This window comes from Macrobrachium nipponense, chromosome 21 (genome assembly GCF_015104395.2).
Source record: "Macrobrachium nipponense isolate FS-2020 chromosome 21, ASM1510439v2, whole genome shotgun sequence".
Taxonomy (NCBI): Eukaryota; Metazoa; Arthropoda; class Malacostraca; order Decapoda; family Palaemonidae; genus Macrobrachium; species Macrobrachium nipponense.
Genome location: NC_087212.1, coordinates 9,618,646 through 9,637,210, shown reverse-complemented (window position 1 = coordinate 9,637,210; position 18,565 = coordinate 9,618,646).

The window sequence follows — 18,565 nt, the reverse complement described above, 5'->3', positions numbered from 1 at the left end:
TTTGTAATGTTTTTAAGGTTTAATTAGATTTTAAGAAAAGGAAGAATATTTTTTAAGTGAGATTATCTTGAGATATCTTTTCTGCTGTGAATTACAGATTAAGTGGATCTGTGCTGTACATAGTTTTCATTGCTGGTAAAAAATGTATGCTCTTTAAATGTGTGATGATATATAAGTAGGATTTCAGGATCCAGATGAATAAAATACTTTGGGTGTGTTGAACAGCTTTTGGTTCAGCATTTCCCTATGTATAGGAACCCTTTCTAATCCTCAGCTTTAACACAAGTCATTACATTAGCTTCATTTACATGGAGCTGTTGCCAAGGGGCTGAGTTTCTGTGACGTTTAACAGATTTCTTCATGGTTTTGCACGAGAGGATTTTGTTTTTGTAGTTACTCTTAATTGTTTTATGAGAAGCTGTCTTAGAGAGATCAGATCATGGAGTGATTGTAGGTTTTGGTTCTTTTCCTCATCACTGGTAGGACAAAGGAAATAATATGAGGTCAGGTACAGTAGCGACTTTCAACATTATGACTTTTTATTTTGGCTTTCTGTTTATAGAGGTATTTAAAACTGACATATTTCACACTGCGAGAGTTGCAGATTATGAACTGATTTGATTATGAAATTGTAAATGTATTGTAGAATCAGTTTTCATTTTTGTCAGACTAGTTAAATGGAGTATGAGACTCTGAAAGTATAAAATCTAAAGAAATCAGTTTTGAGTTGAAGTATATCAGTTATTAACAGTAAGGTAAACCTGTCAACTGATTGCCTTTGCTACCACTCTTTTAGAATTTTCCTCTTGATGACCTATGATTTTTAAGTTGCTACTGTATTACTGCAGTAAATCCATCAAAAACAATCTTGGGCCATTACAGTTACGTATATGATTGCACATTATTTGTAAGGTATGTTATTCATTTATCCTAGAGAAAAATTATGCTTTTTATGTTTTTAGCCATCATAATTTTGAACTGAAGAAAGAAAATACTTTTTAGTATTATTATTATTATTATTATTATTATTATTATTATTATTATTATTATTATTATTATTAATGAGCATGTATTCCTAAGGAACAACAGTGTCAGGAATGTTAATTTGCAAAGCAGGTAAAGAATGCTAGTTATAAGGCCCTCCTCTGTCAGAATGCAACTGAATGTACCCAAGATAATGTTTCAGTCAATTGTTTTACTCTTATTTACAATTATGAACATATTATATTTAGATATTGTCAAGATTTATGTGTTGCACAATTTTGCAAGGCTTATGTGAAACTCCATGTTCTGTTTGATAGCTAATTTTTCATTAAGTAGTTGGTCACCAAAGAGCACAGTTTCTTAAGCTTCTGTCTTAAACACTGAAAATAGTGTGATATTTTTGAACAGGTATGATAGGAAAGTATTTCACACTTTGTTCAATAACTAGTAAATGTGCTTGTCATTCCAGGTAAGTTACCTTCATTCTTTTTGAATGACTCAGGTGGGAGTGGACGTTGAGGCGTGATGTCACTTCAGTGGCATCGAGTCATATGACTTTTTATCTTCTGGGGATGTAAATAAGCTTACCATAACGTCAATTTTTGTGTCATTTTAGTGCCACATAATGCTTCATAAAAATCATAATTCATCTTAGGGAATTCTGTGTGTTGTGTATACCATATTGTGTAAAATGTACCAATAATTTGGTGTAATGTATAGGAATGAAAATTTTCTGAGTAGAACATACTAGAAGGAACAGTATGTTATTGGGCGCTACCTGTACTTCACTAGAAGAATGATTACCAGGAATGGGTGATGTCAGCATACCAGGTATGTTTGGTGAGCATTTTGTTATAAATTTCGTTGGCACTGGTGGGAAGCAAGCTGATTTTGCCCCTTTATTGGTGGCCAATTGCCTGAAAAGAAAACATGGCAGGGGTATCCATTTCATTGGTCAGTACAATATTTGTAGAATGGAGGTTTTGTCAGGTGTTGGACAGTAATTCTCTTCGAAGTCAAATGAGAAAAGTAAAGGAAGTGCAAACTTGACATCGCCTCCCTTCTCATGCAAGAAAGAAAACATCCAACTGTCAATGCCATATGTGGAAGTTGTAATAGGCACACAGTTGCTCTTTGTAGTTATTCATATAACGTGATAAGAAAATAGGCTTAACATTTTTTAAACATTTTTTCTTTTGTGCTCATGTACTACATTATAACTCATGCTGACATATAGTGATATGCATTGTAATTTATGTCTCGTGATAGTCTTATTTTCATTATATGTATTTTTTGTCTTCTAGATTCTATAAACAGAAGTCTATGGGAATTATTGACTGTAGTTTGTTATGGATTTAGAGAATTGGAAAGACTGCTTTACAGAAGGCTTCAAAGGGTCTCCATTCCATTGAACTAGGAAAGATCTTCCGTTTCAGGAAATGACAGTCTGCTGTAATTGGTCAGATGTGCTGTATATATAGCTTCATGCCAAGAGGTGAAACGTATAGTTACAGCTGAGTTTGGAATGCTGCACTAGCTTTGGTACAGATATTTATCTTTATTGCCTATTTGTCTGTTAGTGATCACTTATTTTTTCCTCCAAATTAGTAGTCATTTATACTTCTGCTCTACAAGTTCTCAGATTTACCCAGAGTCAGTTCTGCTGGATCTATTATTCTGAATTTTGAATCGGTTATGTATTCAATCCCAGATTCCTTGGCAAAGGCAGATTGTTCATTAAGCATTAAAAGTTTTGACATTAGGGCAGTTTGAAGTATTTTTTGATAAGAGGGATTGAAGCTTTGCCACAATATTATACTGTTACATTACTAGGTTTACTAATGCTCTCAAGTTAATTCACAATTTCTGTTTATTGTAAAGAAACTAGCACATTTTTGCCATGAAATTAAACCAACCCCCAAACTATGAGGATTTAGTACAGTTTTTACACAACATTTTCTCCATATATACTGTGTATAGTTTGGTAATGGGTGGTAATTAGATTAATTGATGATGTAAGAGTCTCTAGGATTTTGTTGTTTCTTCTCAAGATGCTTGAAGAATATTGTGTTGTCAAGAAGGAACAAAAGGTATATTCTCAAGGTGTTTGAAGATTAGTAAATTTATAGTTTCAGAAGGTTGTCATGAGGGAGGTGCAGGTGAAGTATTAGTTACTAAAGTGGTTGTGGGCCCTGGTAGATCCATTTGCCAACAGTGCACAGGGATGTAGTCTGAAAGTATAAGGTGGGAAACATACATTGTATATGCTAAATGTAGTTTCATCCATAGATTCTCAGCTCCACTCAAAGAACCTTTAAGGGTGTGGTGAGCTTTTTTCTTCCAGCTAAGATGAATTAGTTGCTAGCTTCTCTCAAAGCCATTCTGTATGTTTTCATCCATATGAATTTATTTTGCTCTAATTTGATAATCAGGAATGAAAATTGGAATTGTGTTGTTGAACCAACATACTTTCATGAATTACTTGTGTATTCAAGCTCATAAGTTATGATTCTCAAGTGGTTGGAATATTATGGGATTTGTTTTATTTTTAATACTAAGAAAAACTGATTCTGGTTATTTTTTCATCCCTGTATATACTTTTTTAGCGTTAGTTTTGGCTGCATGATTTGTTAGGGTCCAGAAGCTTAAATTCTAAAAGGAAATATTTTATGATCTGTTTCATGTAACTTGATATCTGCAAATCATCTTAGTGCTGATTGAACGTAGTGTAAAGCTAGAATAAAAAGGGACAGTGTATCTGATTTTTATTATCCAAAAACTGCAATCAGCTTTATAATGGAAACTTTTTTTTCCATTTTTTACTCTAATAAAATTGGGCAAGTCTTATAAACTGAATGTAAGTTACAGTATTTTCATGAAGGAAGACTCCTTGTTGTCATTCAATTCAGTTGGAGGAAGTTTTTAGTATATTTAGTAGTGAGACAGAACCAGTTTTTATAATTAAGTAACTATTGGAGAGTTCCCTACCATCAACTTTTTGTCTTCCATTCCTTTTACATGAAGAGCTCCCCACTCTTCTCTCATGTTCTTGCTGAACTACCATCATGTATGTTATTGGTCTGTCCCCTTTTCCTTGACTTCCTGGATCATCATCATAGCTACTATATTTTTATGACCAAGTACACCGTGTTGCTTCTCATCACATATCTATACCAAGAAAAACTACCCATTCCTTAAGTTTTCATCAAGTAACAGTATGATAAATTGAAAATCAGAATCGTTCAGGAATTTTGTGGTACTCGTATGTTGCCAAGCCGAGTTCACACGATCCATGAATGATGGATTTCCAAATATTTGGATAGAATCCACCATTCAAACACAGCATGCTTGTGGAATGAGTTAATGACTGATCTTTTGTGTGAATGTCAAGTGTGTTAATCAGTGTTCTCGCGTTCCTCATGAAGTGTACCTCATCAACAGGATAGCAATGCTTTCCGAAAATTTTGATGGCAAGGTTTTGCTGCAGCATTTCAATCATATGTATAAAGATCTACCTGAACTTTGGGACATAGAAAATGAAAATTACAGGAGGAAAGATGAAAGAAAATGCTACAACACATTAAGAACCAATTTCAGGAGGGAACTAAAGAAAATTTATGACTAGTGCTAGTACTATAGGACTTGCCCTTGTACTTCACGGAATATGGTTAGATAAAAATCAGTAATTATAGTTAGATAGATTCAAGAAAAGATTACTAAAGCAATTTACTAGGTCTAGCATTTTTCCTTTTAGTTATAGAATTTAGACCATAAGGACAACTGGACAAGCACACTGAATCATCAGTCATTCAACGCTCTACAACTACTGCCCAAGATTGAATTTATGCCACCAACTTAACAGCATTGCCTGTTGCTGAACTCACGATCCACGAATGAGGTGCTAGGTCTAGAATTTAATGAGCAGAAATACATTCCACCCAAGAAACATGTTCGCTATCGCCACTAGCGTTGACTGATTATAGGAATGCCATTTCACAATGATCGTGTGTTCTCAGGAATGACAGTCTTTAAATACTGTCAGTGAATGATATCACGAATAATCGTGTGAACTCTGCTTAAGAGCCAGCCACAAACCAACACTTGCGTTATTAGGTCATTCATAACCAAATCAAATTAATGAAAAATTACTCATCATTATTTACTCTGCCCAAATTTTACACTTGAATAGTAGTTATTAAGGTTAGTGGTTAAGGAGCAAAGGAGTCTGCACCTCGAGAGTGCAGGGGGGAAAGGATGTCTGTAACGGAGTAGATAATGTAGTTATTCAATTGGAATAATAATGAAAAGTTGACAAGAAAGATAGAACATCTTCGAAATAACACTTTTATAACATTATTTTTCTTGTTCCACTTCGATTGGTTGAATAAGACAACATTGATTCCGCTTTGACATCCATGATCCAACTCACCGTAAAGAAGAAGAAACCCGAACGACTCCGAAGTCCGAACGACCATTGATGTCGGAGCGTTACCAGCGGCAACTGCTGGACTGGTCCCAGCGATCCATTTTACTTTAATATTTCAACGGGATTTTTGGCCGACATCCATAAACTCCCGTCGTTTATAGTTTATTTGACATTGTGTAGATGGAGATAATAAGTTTCGTTCCGTATATTTTGTGTGGCGCGCGACATAACCTACTTGCAGAAGTCAACTGTAAATTGCCATTTACTTATGTTTTAATTTGTCTGTCACTTTGCTTTCGTATTTCAAATGAAATATTATTTTTGGTAAAAAGTCAACACTGTTCTAGAGTGTTCCAGTTGATGTCAACTTGATGATATTACGGGGAACATTATAAACCCCAATTACTTTTGAAAAAAATGGTCAGACTGTCACGGTGTAGGCCTAAGAGTTGAGACCAAATAGCGTAGGTTAGCTTTGAGTTAGCCTAGGTTCATTTTACTTATTTTACCTCTTATCGTCAATTTTTAAAGTTTTCAACTCTTGATTAGTCACATTCTTTCGTTTTTTTCAAAGTAATTGTATTCTTATAAGTAAGTCATACCTTACGAATGCTAGAGAAGTGTCACGGGTTAGGCCTGTCGTACCAATGCTTTTGTTTCTGGTTGCAGCCCTAGGGTCATTCATTCATTACTTGTGACGTTTACAGTTAAACATTATGAGTTAATAATGACTTTAACGTTTAGAAAGAATTCTTTCGAACAGAACTTATTATTTTATTATGCTAGAGAAGTGTCACGGGTTAGGCCTAGTATCTCCCAGTGCTTAGCTTTATGCCTAATTCACATACCTATTCCTTTCCATTTAGGCTTATTTGTGCTAACTCTTTTGTTTCTAGTTGCAGCCCTTCGCTCATTCATTCATTGCTTGTGACGTTCACAGTTAAACATAATGTGGTTGATAATAACTTTAACCTTAGATAGGAATCCCTGTGCCAAATGACACAGCGGATCCCCAGTAAGTTTTGTATTTCCCGCCAAATATTTCCTACAATTCATACCATTTTACATATATATATATATATATATATATATATATATATATATATATATATACACACACACACACACAAATATATATATATATATATATATATATATATATGTGTGTGTGTGTGTGTGTGTGTGTGTGTGTGTATGTGTGTGTGTATGATTCATACTCATTCGATTCAAATGGTTGTTTGGAGCGATTCAGCACATGCTGTTGATAACGTAGTGTGTGGTGCAGTTTGCTGCTCCTCTTCATCCACTCTTGGTGAGTACTCCTTATCCAAATGGCACAGCGTTTCCTAATATGATAGTACTATATGGTTGAGAAAATATTTTTACAGAAAAGGCCAGTATACCCCTTGTAAATAACGAATACAATGTTTTGAGGAGGATACTTGGCATTAAATGGGACGATTTTGTTAGGAATGAAGACATCAGGATGAGATTGAGGCAAATGCCAGTCAGTATCAGGCTGAAGAGGGGAAGGCTGAAATGGTCTGGACATGTTGAGAGGATGGATAGGAATAGAGACCCCAGGAGAGCACTGAGAGTAGTATAAGTAGGAAGACCACGGGGAAGGCCTGAAATGTGAATGATAAAAACGTCCGATTTTATTTATAACAAGACCGATGTTTTATGTAGTTCCCAGGTTGCCCAGGCTGCCTGTGAGATTCTTATAAAATCCTAGTTTATATATAATAAAATAATATTTTGCTCAACGTCGGTTTTTTTTTTTATCTCGGTACCTGTATTGGTAAGATAATTTTTATTTCAATTTTTTCTAATATGTCAAAGATAAATTCTTTCTTTTAATTGTCATAAATCTAGGATCATATTTGTTCAAGAATACGTATTTTTTACTTTTGTAAGTTTTTGTTATAATTAAGCATGTTTGCATATTTTTTATTTTTTCCTACAATGATTCCATATGGATACAGGGTTGCCAAGAGTTACTTGCTAGTAGGGTTTCCTATCTAGTGTTATCGTTTAGATAGAATTCTATCGAACATAAAATATTATTATAGTATTCAGAAATTCAAGCTTCCAAAGAATATGATTCTCATTAGGAAATATTTGTAAAAAAATGTTGTTTGAAAAATTTTCTCCGTTGACACGAGACTCGATTTTTGTCGTAGATCAACATCATCTCTCTCTCTCTCTCTCTCTCTCTCTCTCTCTCTCTCTCTCTCTCTCTCTCTCTCTCTCTCTCTCTCTCCGTGAAGTTTTTCATAAACAGAGGAAGGCTGGGGGGTGGGGGAGGGATCACTGTAGAGACAAAATGCTCACTCTTGTTTATCTCAGTGCCAGAACCTTTTAATATTTCTGGAATATATTGATATACTGGGCCATTCCGTCTATCAATTTATTTTCCGATGGTATGGAGGAATAGGTACAGCCTTCAGTATTCATGGAAAATTCTGTGTACCTAAAATTAACAATATATGAAAGGGTTTTCAGTGCGTACACTATCCAATACTTAATCATTATTTAGCGCTTTACCTCAATCCCTTCATCTGCAAAAATACGTCAGGAAAGAATGATTTAGCGTTAATATAAAAAACTTGTTCATTTCAATAACACAAATTAACAATATTGTTAATTTGTGTTGTGTTTTTATTGAATGTTGTTTTCTCTTTTCAAGCCCTAGCTATCTCTTCATTTGAATTACTGTTTAGTCGGACGAATTGGCAACAACACCTACGTTGTTTTCAGAGACATTTTGTGTTTTGAAGTTATGCGTTGAAGAAAACTTTGTGCTTCTCTAAACAGCAGTTGACACTTGACAGGCGATGACAGCAGTCTGTCTGTCATAGGTATTTTTAATGCGGTACTTTGTGCATAGCTTTAACTTTGAATGCTTTAATTCAGAAGTCATTTAGTTAGACAAACTTACTCATGGCAGCATTGTTATTTTATCACTAAATTATTTGAAATAAGGATAAATAAGACCAACTTGACTCTTTCAGCGTCTTTTGATAGAATTTAAGAAAATGGCAAATAGAAAATTCACAACATGAGAAAATTTAAAGATATAGAGTAAAGACCTCTTTTCTTGTGTATTCGGTTTTGGTCTTTTGTGTGTGTGTGAGTATTACGTGGCTTAATTTTCATGGCATTTTGCACAGTATACTCATCGCCAACAATTAGCAGCTTTAGAATTTATGACCTAGTCCGTCCATTTTAATTAGCACCTTTATAAAACGGCGAGATGTATGTCTCATCCTCCAGTTTATAGGCTTCATTATCGGATGGGGCCCCCACCCCCTCTTCCCACCTACCCCCCTTGCAATTTCATGCAGGCCGAACCCGACACCGTGAGTCGGTGAAACCGTTCGGGTCACATTCGAAAATCGAGTCGTTAAGCGCAAGGAGCCCTGAATTCTGTCGAGTCACCACTGAGAAGAAGATAGTGTTGACACGCTACGATAGATAACCCGCGAGCCGCGAGAATAATAATAAGGTGACCCTCTCGATGGATATACACTTGTTTCTCGAAGGCTGGTGGTTTTCATCTGCGCGAATGTGCGTACGTTTTGTGTTCGCTGGTTTGCTTTGATCCTTCGTATTGGTTCTCGACTGGTTGCTGCTTAGTCGCTTGCTGGTTTTCGCTTCATCTTGCTTACTTTCTACTTTTGTTTTAGTGTCTGGTTACGGAGTTAGAGATCAGTTTATGTCTGTTTCATAGACAATGCGTTGTCTTTTAGCCCAGTTAGTACATTAGTTGTATGGTAGTTAAGACCTAGCTGAATTTGGTGTGATGCAGTCATATGGTAGAAAGTGCTTGTTGAAAACCAGAAGGCTTTCAACCTTTTATGGGAAGATGTTTAATATAGGGGGAAAATTCATGAAAATCTTAGAATGGCTACTCATGTTTTCCCTGAGATATTACTATTTAAAATATTAAATTGATGCATGGGAATTTCATTGTCGAAGTATTTAAGTCGGCATGAGATATAAAGATAAAGGCATAAATAAAACAGATATATATTCAACGTTTTATGCTTGACCACATCGGCCATTTGTATCTTTGGTTCCCCGGTCATGGTCCTCTTGTGTTTTGATTTCGGGAACATCTTCAAAACTGTAGTACAAGTTATACAAAACCAAGCTCGGATTTTTAACTCAAGTAATAAAACTATAAGTGTAGAGGTAATCATAACAAATACGGTCTTTGTACATTGGTTCTTTGATTATATTCTGATTGGTGTCAGGGATAAATTAGGGAATGAATGATCTACAGTATTATACGACTTACGTAAAAAAGCTGTTCGTTCATTTTCTGCCAAACGACTAACGACAAAGTTTTAGTGTATATTCGCATATTTCCATATAACGGTGTGTGTGATATCAGCTAGATTTTTGATCATGTAAAATATCCAGTAGCGTGCATTTTCTCTCGTTTGAGAACCGGGTGTTGACAAAGGGGATAAGATAACCTTTGGTCTACGACTACGAGCCACGTCCCGTTTTCTATCCGGAACTAGTCTGAGTTTTGTCTACGAGGACGCCCACACGGGCGATAAGGTGACGTCAGGAGCCAAGGGGCTTCCCACCCTTAGATTCCTGAGGGCGGCCAAGGGGAATGAGGGCAACATTCCTGGTCTACGGGATTCCTTATCCACCAGGATTTCCGCCTAGGGACACTCCATAAGGATCCTAGATAGGGCCTCCTGGATTTCTCTACGACGTAACCTCCGTTAACTGGTCGAATCTTAAACGAAGGGGTAACTCGTGTAAAAAAAATAAATAAAATAAATTCCACCTCATCTGTATTCAGCGCCCCTGTCGCGGTGATGTTATGGCTGGGGACGAAGAAGAAAATACGAATAAAAATAAAGGTGTTCATTTAAACCTTATCTCTCCCTTTTACTACTTGTCCGTCCTCCGGTTACTCGTCTGTCGAACATAAAATTATGTTTTTTTGTTTTGTTTTTATCTTTAGCCGCTCCCCGTTCGCGTGGGCTCGCACGGAAGGTTATAGGGTGCCATTGTTTTTGTATGAAGTCACCGTATTGTGCACTGCATGTAAAGGAGACAGTAAAGCTAGCCTTTAAATTTTAAGACGCCGCAGCAGCGTAATGTTAAACCAAAAAAAGAAATAGCTTGCCTCATCGTTTTATTCGGTGGTACCGGTACGTGGCATCTCTCTCTCTCTCTCTCTCTCTCTCTCTCTCTCTCTCTCTCTCTCTCTCTCTCTTGGTTTCTATTGCATTCTAGCTTTCTCACACCCACGCCTATGAGGTAAGGGGTTATTGGTGTACAAGTTTGGAGTGTTACAATTCAGAATCTCTGGTGTAATAATTAAATAAGGAACAGGGGCTGGCCGGTAAATCTTACTTATGAGGGAACACTTAGGATTAATATATATATATATATATATATATATATATATATATATATAGTATGTGTGTGTGTGTATATATATTGCTTTACATGGCTAGTAACCAACTGGTTACTTAGCAACGGGACCCACAGCTTATTGTGGGATCCGAACCACATCGGGAAATGCATTTCTATCACCAGAAATAAATTCCTCTGATTCCACGTTGGCAGAGCGGGGAATGGAACCCGGACCCTGAGGACGGTAGTCGAGCATGTAACAGACTCGTCCAACGAAAAACTAATCAGGAGTAAAATAGGACTGAAGGGTGAGACTTAATTCCAAATAGAAGTTATAAATCATTTTTCAACTTTTGCAGCGTAACTTCCATAACGCTGAGAAGAGAGAGAGAGAGAGAGAGAGATTCTTTCATTTAATGCTATTCCCAATCAGTGGCGAATTTAAGGTGGGTGTTCACGTGCCCCCGGGCCCCCTTAGGATATGAATAAGAGAACATTGTTTTCTTACAATACATCATTATGAGTGGCAAAACATTTGCTTAGGTAATGATTATTTCAACAGCACCAACAACTACTGTATAACAACAAAAACAATAACTACTATATGTGTTTACATAGCTATAAAAATATCGATATATACCATGTGTGTGTACATGTTAAATATATATATATATATATATAATATATATATATATATATATATATATATATATATATATATATATAAATATATATATATATTTAACATGTACACTATTTTACACCTGATTAGTTTTTCGTTGGACGAGTCTGTTACATGCTCGACTACCGTCCTCAGGGTCCGGGTTCGATTCCCCGCTCTGCCAACGTGGAATCAGAGCAATTTATTTCTGGTGATTGAAATGCATTTCCCGATGTGGTTCGGATCCCACAATAAGCTGTGGGTCCCGTTGCTAAGTAACCAGTTGGTTACTAGCCACGTAAAGCAATATCTAATTCTTCGGGCCAGCCCTAGGAGAGCTGTTAATCAGCTCAGTGGTCCGGTTAAACTAAGATATACTTAACTTTCACACCTGATTAGGAATGGGGTTAACTTATCGGTGATGTCTTCCCCGTAGGGGGATGGGGATAGTGCCGTCAATGCACCTCATGCGGTGCAATGTAGGCATTACTTAAGGTTCTTTGCAGCGTCCGTTCGACACCTAGCTGCAACTACTTTCATTCCTTTTACTGTGCCTCCGTTCATATTCGCTTTCTTCCATCTTACTTTCCACCCTCTCCTAACAATTGATTCATAGTGTAACTGTCAGGTTTTCCTCCTGTTACATCTTTCAAACCTTTTCACTGTCAATTTCCGTTTCAGCGCTGAATGGCCTTAGTTGGCCCAGTGCTTGGCAGTAAACCTAAAATCTATGAAATAAAAATCGGTGATGTCCTTGTAGGGAAGACAGGCTGCTTTGTAGCCCCCCCCCCCCCCCCTTCCCCCTCCATTACCAATATCCTTGTAGCATCTTATTTTGACGAGAGAGAATATAGGCTGTTGAAATAGAGACCTCTTTCTTAAAACATGCTCGTAACTCTTTGGCTTTGGTCACGTCCATTTTTCTGTCCCTGGCCAGGTATAGAGAAGCATTTATTGTTGTTATTATTTTTTTCTTTTGGTCTATCACAGTCCTCCAATTCGACTGGGTGGTACCTTTAGTGTGGGGTTCCGGGTTACTTCCTGCCTCCTTATCCATCACTTTTCTTACTATGTGCGCCGTTTCTAGGATAACACTCTTCTGCATGAGTTTTGGAGCTACTTCAGCCTCTAATTTTTCCAGATTCCTTTTCAGGGATCTTGGGATCGTGCCTAGTGCTCCTATGATTATGGGTACGATTTCCACTGGCATATCCCATATCCTTCTTATTTCTATTTTCAGGTCTTGATAACTTATCCATTTTTCCCTTTCTTTCTCTTCAACTCTGGTGTCCCATGGTATTGCGACATCAATGAGTGATACTTTCTTCTTGATTTTGTCAATCAACGTCACGTCTGGTCTATTTGCACGTATCTATGGTATCTGTTCTGATACCATAGTCCCAGAGGATCTGTGCCTGATCGTTTTCTATCAATCCTTCAGGTTGGTGTTCGTACCGCTTATTACTGCAAGATAGCTAGTGTTTCTTGCACAGGCTCCAGTGGAGGGCTTTTGCTACTGAATCATGCCCCTTTTTGTACTGGTTCTGTGCAAGTGCCGGACATTCGCTTGCTATGTGGTTTATGGTTTCATTTTTCGTATTGCACTTCCTACATATGGGAGAGATGTTATTTCCATCTATCGTTCTTTGGACATATCTGGTTCTTAGGGCCTGATCTTGTGCCGCTGTTATCATTCCTTCAGTTTCCTTCTTGAGCTCTCCCCTCAGTAGCCATTGCCATGTGTCATCACTGGCTAGTTCTTTAGTCTATCTCATGTATTGTCCGTGTACTGGTTTGTTATGCCATTCCTCTGTTCTGCTTGTCTTTCTCCTGTCTCTGTATATTTCTGGGTCTTCGTCTACTTTTATCAGTCCTTCTTCCCATGCACTCTTGAGCCACTCGTCTTCACTGGTCTTTATATATTGCCCCAGTACTCTGTTCTCGATGTTGACGCAGTCCTCTATGCTTAGTAGTCCCCTCCCTCCTTCCTTTCGTGTTATGTACAGTCTGTCCGTATTTGCTCTTGGGTGTAGTGCTTTGTGTATTGTCATATGTTTCCTGGTTTTCTGGTCTATGCTGCGAAGTTTTGCCTTCGTCCATTCGACTATTCCTGCGCTGTATCTGATTACTGGCACTGCCCACATGTTTATGGCTTATATCATATTTCTGACGTTGAGTTTTGACTTGAGTATCGCCTTGAGTCTCTGCATATATTCTTTCCTGATCGTGTCCTTCATCTCTTAGTGTTTTATATCCCCTTCTTCCATTATTCCCAGGTATTTGTATCCCGACTCATCTATGTGTTTGATGTTGTTTCCATCTGGTAGCTTTATCCCTTCAGTCCTTGTTACTTTGATCTTTTGTATGTTGACTAAGGCACATTTTTCTATTCCAAACTCCATCCTGATGTCCCCAGATACAATCCTTACAGTCTGGATTAGGGTATCTATTTCCTTGATGACAGCTTGATGTCGTCCATAAAAATCAGATGGTTAATTCTGTTGCCTCTTTTCTTGAGTTGGTACCCAGCATCCATCTTCTGCAGTACTTTTGTCATGGGAATCATGGCTACTATGAAGAGTAGTGGGGACAGTGAGTCGCCCTGGAAGATCTCTCTCCTGATATTAACATCTGCTAGTCTTATTCCAGAGCTTGTAAGTATTGTATTCCAGTTGCGCATTGTATTTTTGAGGAAGCTGATGGTGTTTTCCTCTGCCCCATATATTTTCAGGCGTTCTATTAGCCATGTGTGTGGTATCATGTCGAAGACTTTCTTATAGTCAATCCATGCCATGCTTAGGTTGGTTTTCCTTCTCCTACTGTTCTTCATTACCATTTTGTCTATCAGGAGCTGGTCTTTTGTGCCCCTACACTTCCTTCTGCAGCCTTTCTGTTGGTGGGGTATGGTGTTTGTATCCTCTAGGTAGTTGTATAGCCTTTCGCTGATGATACCTGTTAGTAACTTCCACATTATTGGTAGGCAGGTGATTGGCCTGTAGTTACTGGCTATATTTCCCTTACTCTTGTCTTTCTGGACTAAGGATGTTCTTCCTGTAGTCATCCATTTGGGCGCATGGTGATTTGTGATACAATGCTGGAGTTGTTCTGCTATTCTTGGGTGTAGGGCCTTGAGGTTTTTGAGCTAGTATCCATGGACTTCATCGGGACCTGGGGCTTTCCAGTTGGGCATTTTCTTTAGTTGGTGTCTGACTGTGTCTGTCATGATGTCAGTGAATCTTTGTTTTATTCTCCCTGTTTCTTCAGCCTTGACTTCCTGGAGCCATGTTGCATGTTTGTTGTGTGATACCGGATTGCTCCAGATGTTTTCCCAGAGTCTCTTACTTGGTTCAGCTTCAGGAATTTCTTGGTGGTTGTCTTCCCCGCTTAGTTGGCTGTAGTGTCTTTTCTGGTTGGTTCCGAATAGTTTGTTCTGTTGGTATCCCTTATTCCTGTTCATGTACCGTTGGATCTTATGTGCTTTGGCCTTAAGCCTCTGTTTTACATCTTCTATTGTGTTGTTTAGTCCCCTCTAGTGTACTTTGTATGTCTCGTTCAGTTCCTCCCTTGTTTTCTTGCTTCTTAGCCTTTTTTCTGCTATCTCTTTCAGCTTACTCAAGTCCGATCTAATCACTATGATTTGCTTTTCCAGGCGCCTTTTTCAAGGCGGTTGCTGTTTCGGTTTCTGTTTGGTTGGTTGTGCTGGTGGTGGTGGTGTTCGTATCCCCATCAGTTCTGCTACTTTCCTTTTTCTACTTTTTTTATTATTATTATTATTATTATTATTATTATTATTATTATTATTATTATTATTATTATTATTATTATTGTTAAAAAGAATGGCAGAATTAAGCGAGTTGATTTTATATATTGTTTTTTCTATTTTCCTTACAATTCGCTTCTCAGGCTCAGCGATGTTTCTGAGTAACTGACCAATATTCATATTGGGAATTTTCAAAAATCATAAATGCTGAAGGTAATCTTTTATTGGAACAGGATATCAGGTCCAGGTCAAGCAGGGGTCGTCGTCAGTGCTGGTATTATTCCGTAGGCGTAGTTCAGTTCGGGGCCGGGTTCATCTTCGGTTTAAGGGCTGGTATAGCTGGTATATCTGGTATTACGTAACGTTTCGACCTTCTCGCAGGTCATCCTCGGACGAGTCGTTTGAAGAGACTGTAGCAAGAAAGTCTGTGGGGCGGTATTTATAGCGGCTCGGACCTAGAGTTGCATTCTCATTGGTCGGGCCGGTCTTGGACGAAGTCGTGGATCTCGCCTCCTAGGTCTCGGGGATTCTCTCGTGCGAGCGCCACAGTCTGCACCTTCCTTTTTCTATGGGTAAAAACCATTGGATCTGTATACCTTCGTTTTCTATGAGTAAAAACCTTTGGATCTGTATACCTTCGTTTTCTATTGGTAAAAACCATTGGATCTGTATACCTTCGTTTTCTATTGGTAAAAACCATTGGATTTGTACTTTCCTTTTCTATGGGTAAAAACCATTGGATCTGTATACCTTCGTTTTCTATGGGTAAAAACCATTGGATCTGTATACCTTCGTTTTCTATGGGTAAAAACCATTGGATCTGTACCTTCGTTTTCTATGGGTAAAAACCATTGGATCTGTACCTTCGTTTTCTATGGGTAAAAACATTGGATCTGTACCTTCCTTTTTCTATGGGTAAAAACCATTGGATCTGTATATCTTCGTTTTCTATGAGTAAAAACCTTTGGATCTGTATACCTTCGTTTTCTATGGGTAAAAACCATTGGATCTGTATACCTTCGTTTTCTATGGGTAAAAACCATTTTATCTGTATACCTTCGTTTTCTATGGGTAAAAACCATTTTATCTGTATACCTTCGTTTTCTATGGGTAAAAACCATTGTGTCTGTATACCTTCGTTTTCTATGGGTAAAAACCATTGGATCTGTATACCTTCGTTTCCTATGGGTAAAAACCGTTGGATCTGTACCTTCCTTTTTCTATGGGTAAAAAACATTGGATCTGTATACCTTCGTTTTCTATGGGTAAAAACCATTGGATCTGTACCTTCCTTTTTCTATGGGTAAAAACCATTGGATCTGTATATCTTTGTTTTCTATGAGTAAAAACCTTTGGATCTGTATACCTTCGTTTTCTATGGGTAAAAACCATTGGATCTGTATACCTTCGCTTTCTATGGGTAAAAACCATTGGATCTGTATACCTTCGTTTTCCATGGGTAAAAACCAGTGGGTCCGTATAATTTCGTTTTCTATGGGTAAAAACCATTCTCTCTGACTGTCACTTTTCTATGGGTAAAAACCGTTGGATCTGCACCTTCCTTTTCTATGGGTAAAAACTTTGGATCTGTACCTTCCTTTTTCTATTGGTAAAAACCATTGGATCTGTACCTTCATTTTCTATGGGTAAAAACCTTGGATCTGTACTTTCATTTTCTATGGGTAAAAACCATTGGATCTGTATACCTTCGTTTCCTATGGGTAAAAACCGTTGGATCTGTACCTTCCTTTTTCTATGGGTAAAAAACATTGGATCTGTATACCTTCGTTTTCTATGGGTAAAAACCATTGGATTTGTACTTTAATTTTCTATGGGTAAAAACCATTTTATCTGTATACCTTCGTTTCCTATGGGTAAAAACCGTTGGATCTGTACCTTCCTTTTTCTATGGGTAAAAAACATTGGATCTGTATACCTTCGTTTTCTATGGGTAAAAACCATTGGATTTGTACTTTCCTTTTCTATGGGTAAAAACCATTGGATCTGTATACCATCGTTTCCTATGGGTAAAAACCGTTGGATCTGTACCTTCCTTTTTCTATGGGTAAAAAACATAGGATCTGTATACCTTCGTTTTCTATGGGTAAAAACCATTGGATTTGTACTTTCCTTTTCTATGGGTAAAAACCATTGGATCTGTATACTTCGTTTTCTATGGGTAAAAACCATTTTATCTGTATACCTTCGTTTTCTATGGGTAAAAACCATTGTGTCTGTATACCTTCGTTTTCTATGGCTAAAAACCATTGTATCTGTATACCTTCGTTTTATGGGTAAAAACCATTGTATCTGTGTACCTTCGTTTTCTATGGGTAAAAAACATTGTATCTGTATACCTTCGTTTTATGGGTAAAAACTATTGTATCTGTATACCTTCGTTTTCTATGGGTAAAAACCATTGTGTCTGTATACCTTCGTTTTCTATGGGTAAAAACTATTGTATCTGTATACTTCGTTTTCTATGGGTAAAAACCATTGTATCTGTATACCTACGTTTTATGGGTAAAAACTATTGTATCTGTATACCTTCGTTTTCTATGGGTAAAAAACCATTTGTCCTCGTATACCTTCGTTTTCTATGGGTAAAAACTATTGTATCTGTATACCTTCGTTTTCTATGGGTAAAAACCATTGTATCTGTATACTTCGTTTTCTATGGGTAAAAACCATTGTATCTGTATACCTTCGTTTTCTATGTGTAAAAACCATTGGATCTGTATATCTTCGTTTTCTATGGGTAAAAACCATTTTATCTGTATACCTTCGTTTTCTATGGGTAAAAACCATTGGATCTGTATACCTTCGTTTTCTATGGGTAAAAACCATTGTGTCTGTATACCTTCGTTTTCTATGGGTAAAAACCATTGTGTCTGTATACCTTCGTTTTCTATGGGTAAAAACCATTGTGTCTGTATACCTTCGTTTTCTATGGGTAAAAACATTGTATCTTGTACCTCGTTTTCTATGTGTAAAAACCATTGGATCTGTATATCTTCGTTTTCTATTGGTAAAAAACATTGGATCTGTATACCTTCGTTTTCTATGGGTAAAAACCATTGGATTTGTACTTTCCTTTTCTATGGGTAAAAACCATTGGATCTGTATACCTTCGTTTTCTATGTGTAAAAACCATTGGATCTGTATATCTTCGTTTTCTTTGGGTAAAAACCATTGTATCTGTATACCTTCGTTTTCTATGGGTAAAAACCATTGTATCTGTATACCTTCGTTTTCTATGGGTAAAAACCATTGTATCTGTATACCTTCGTTTTCTATGTGTAAAAACCATTGGATCTGTATACCTTCGTTTTCTATGGGTAAAAAC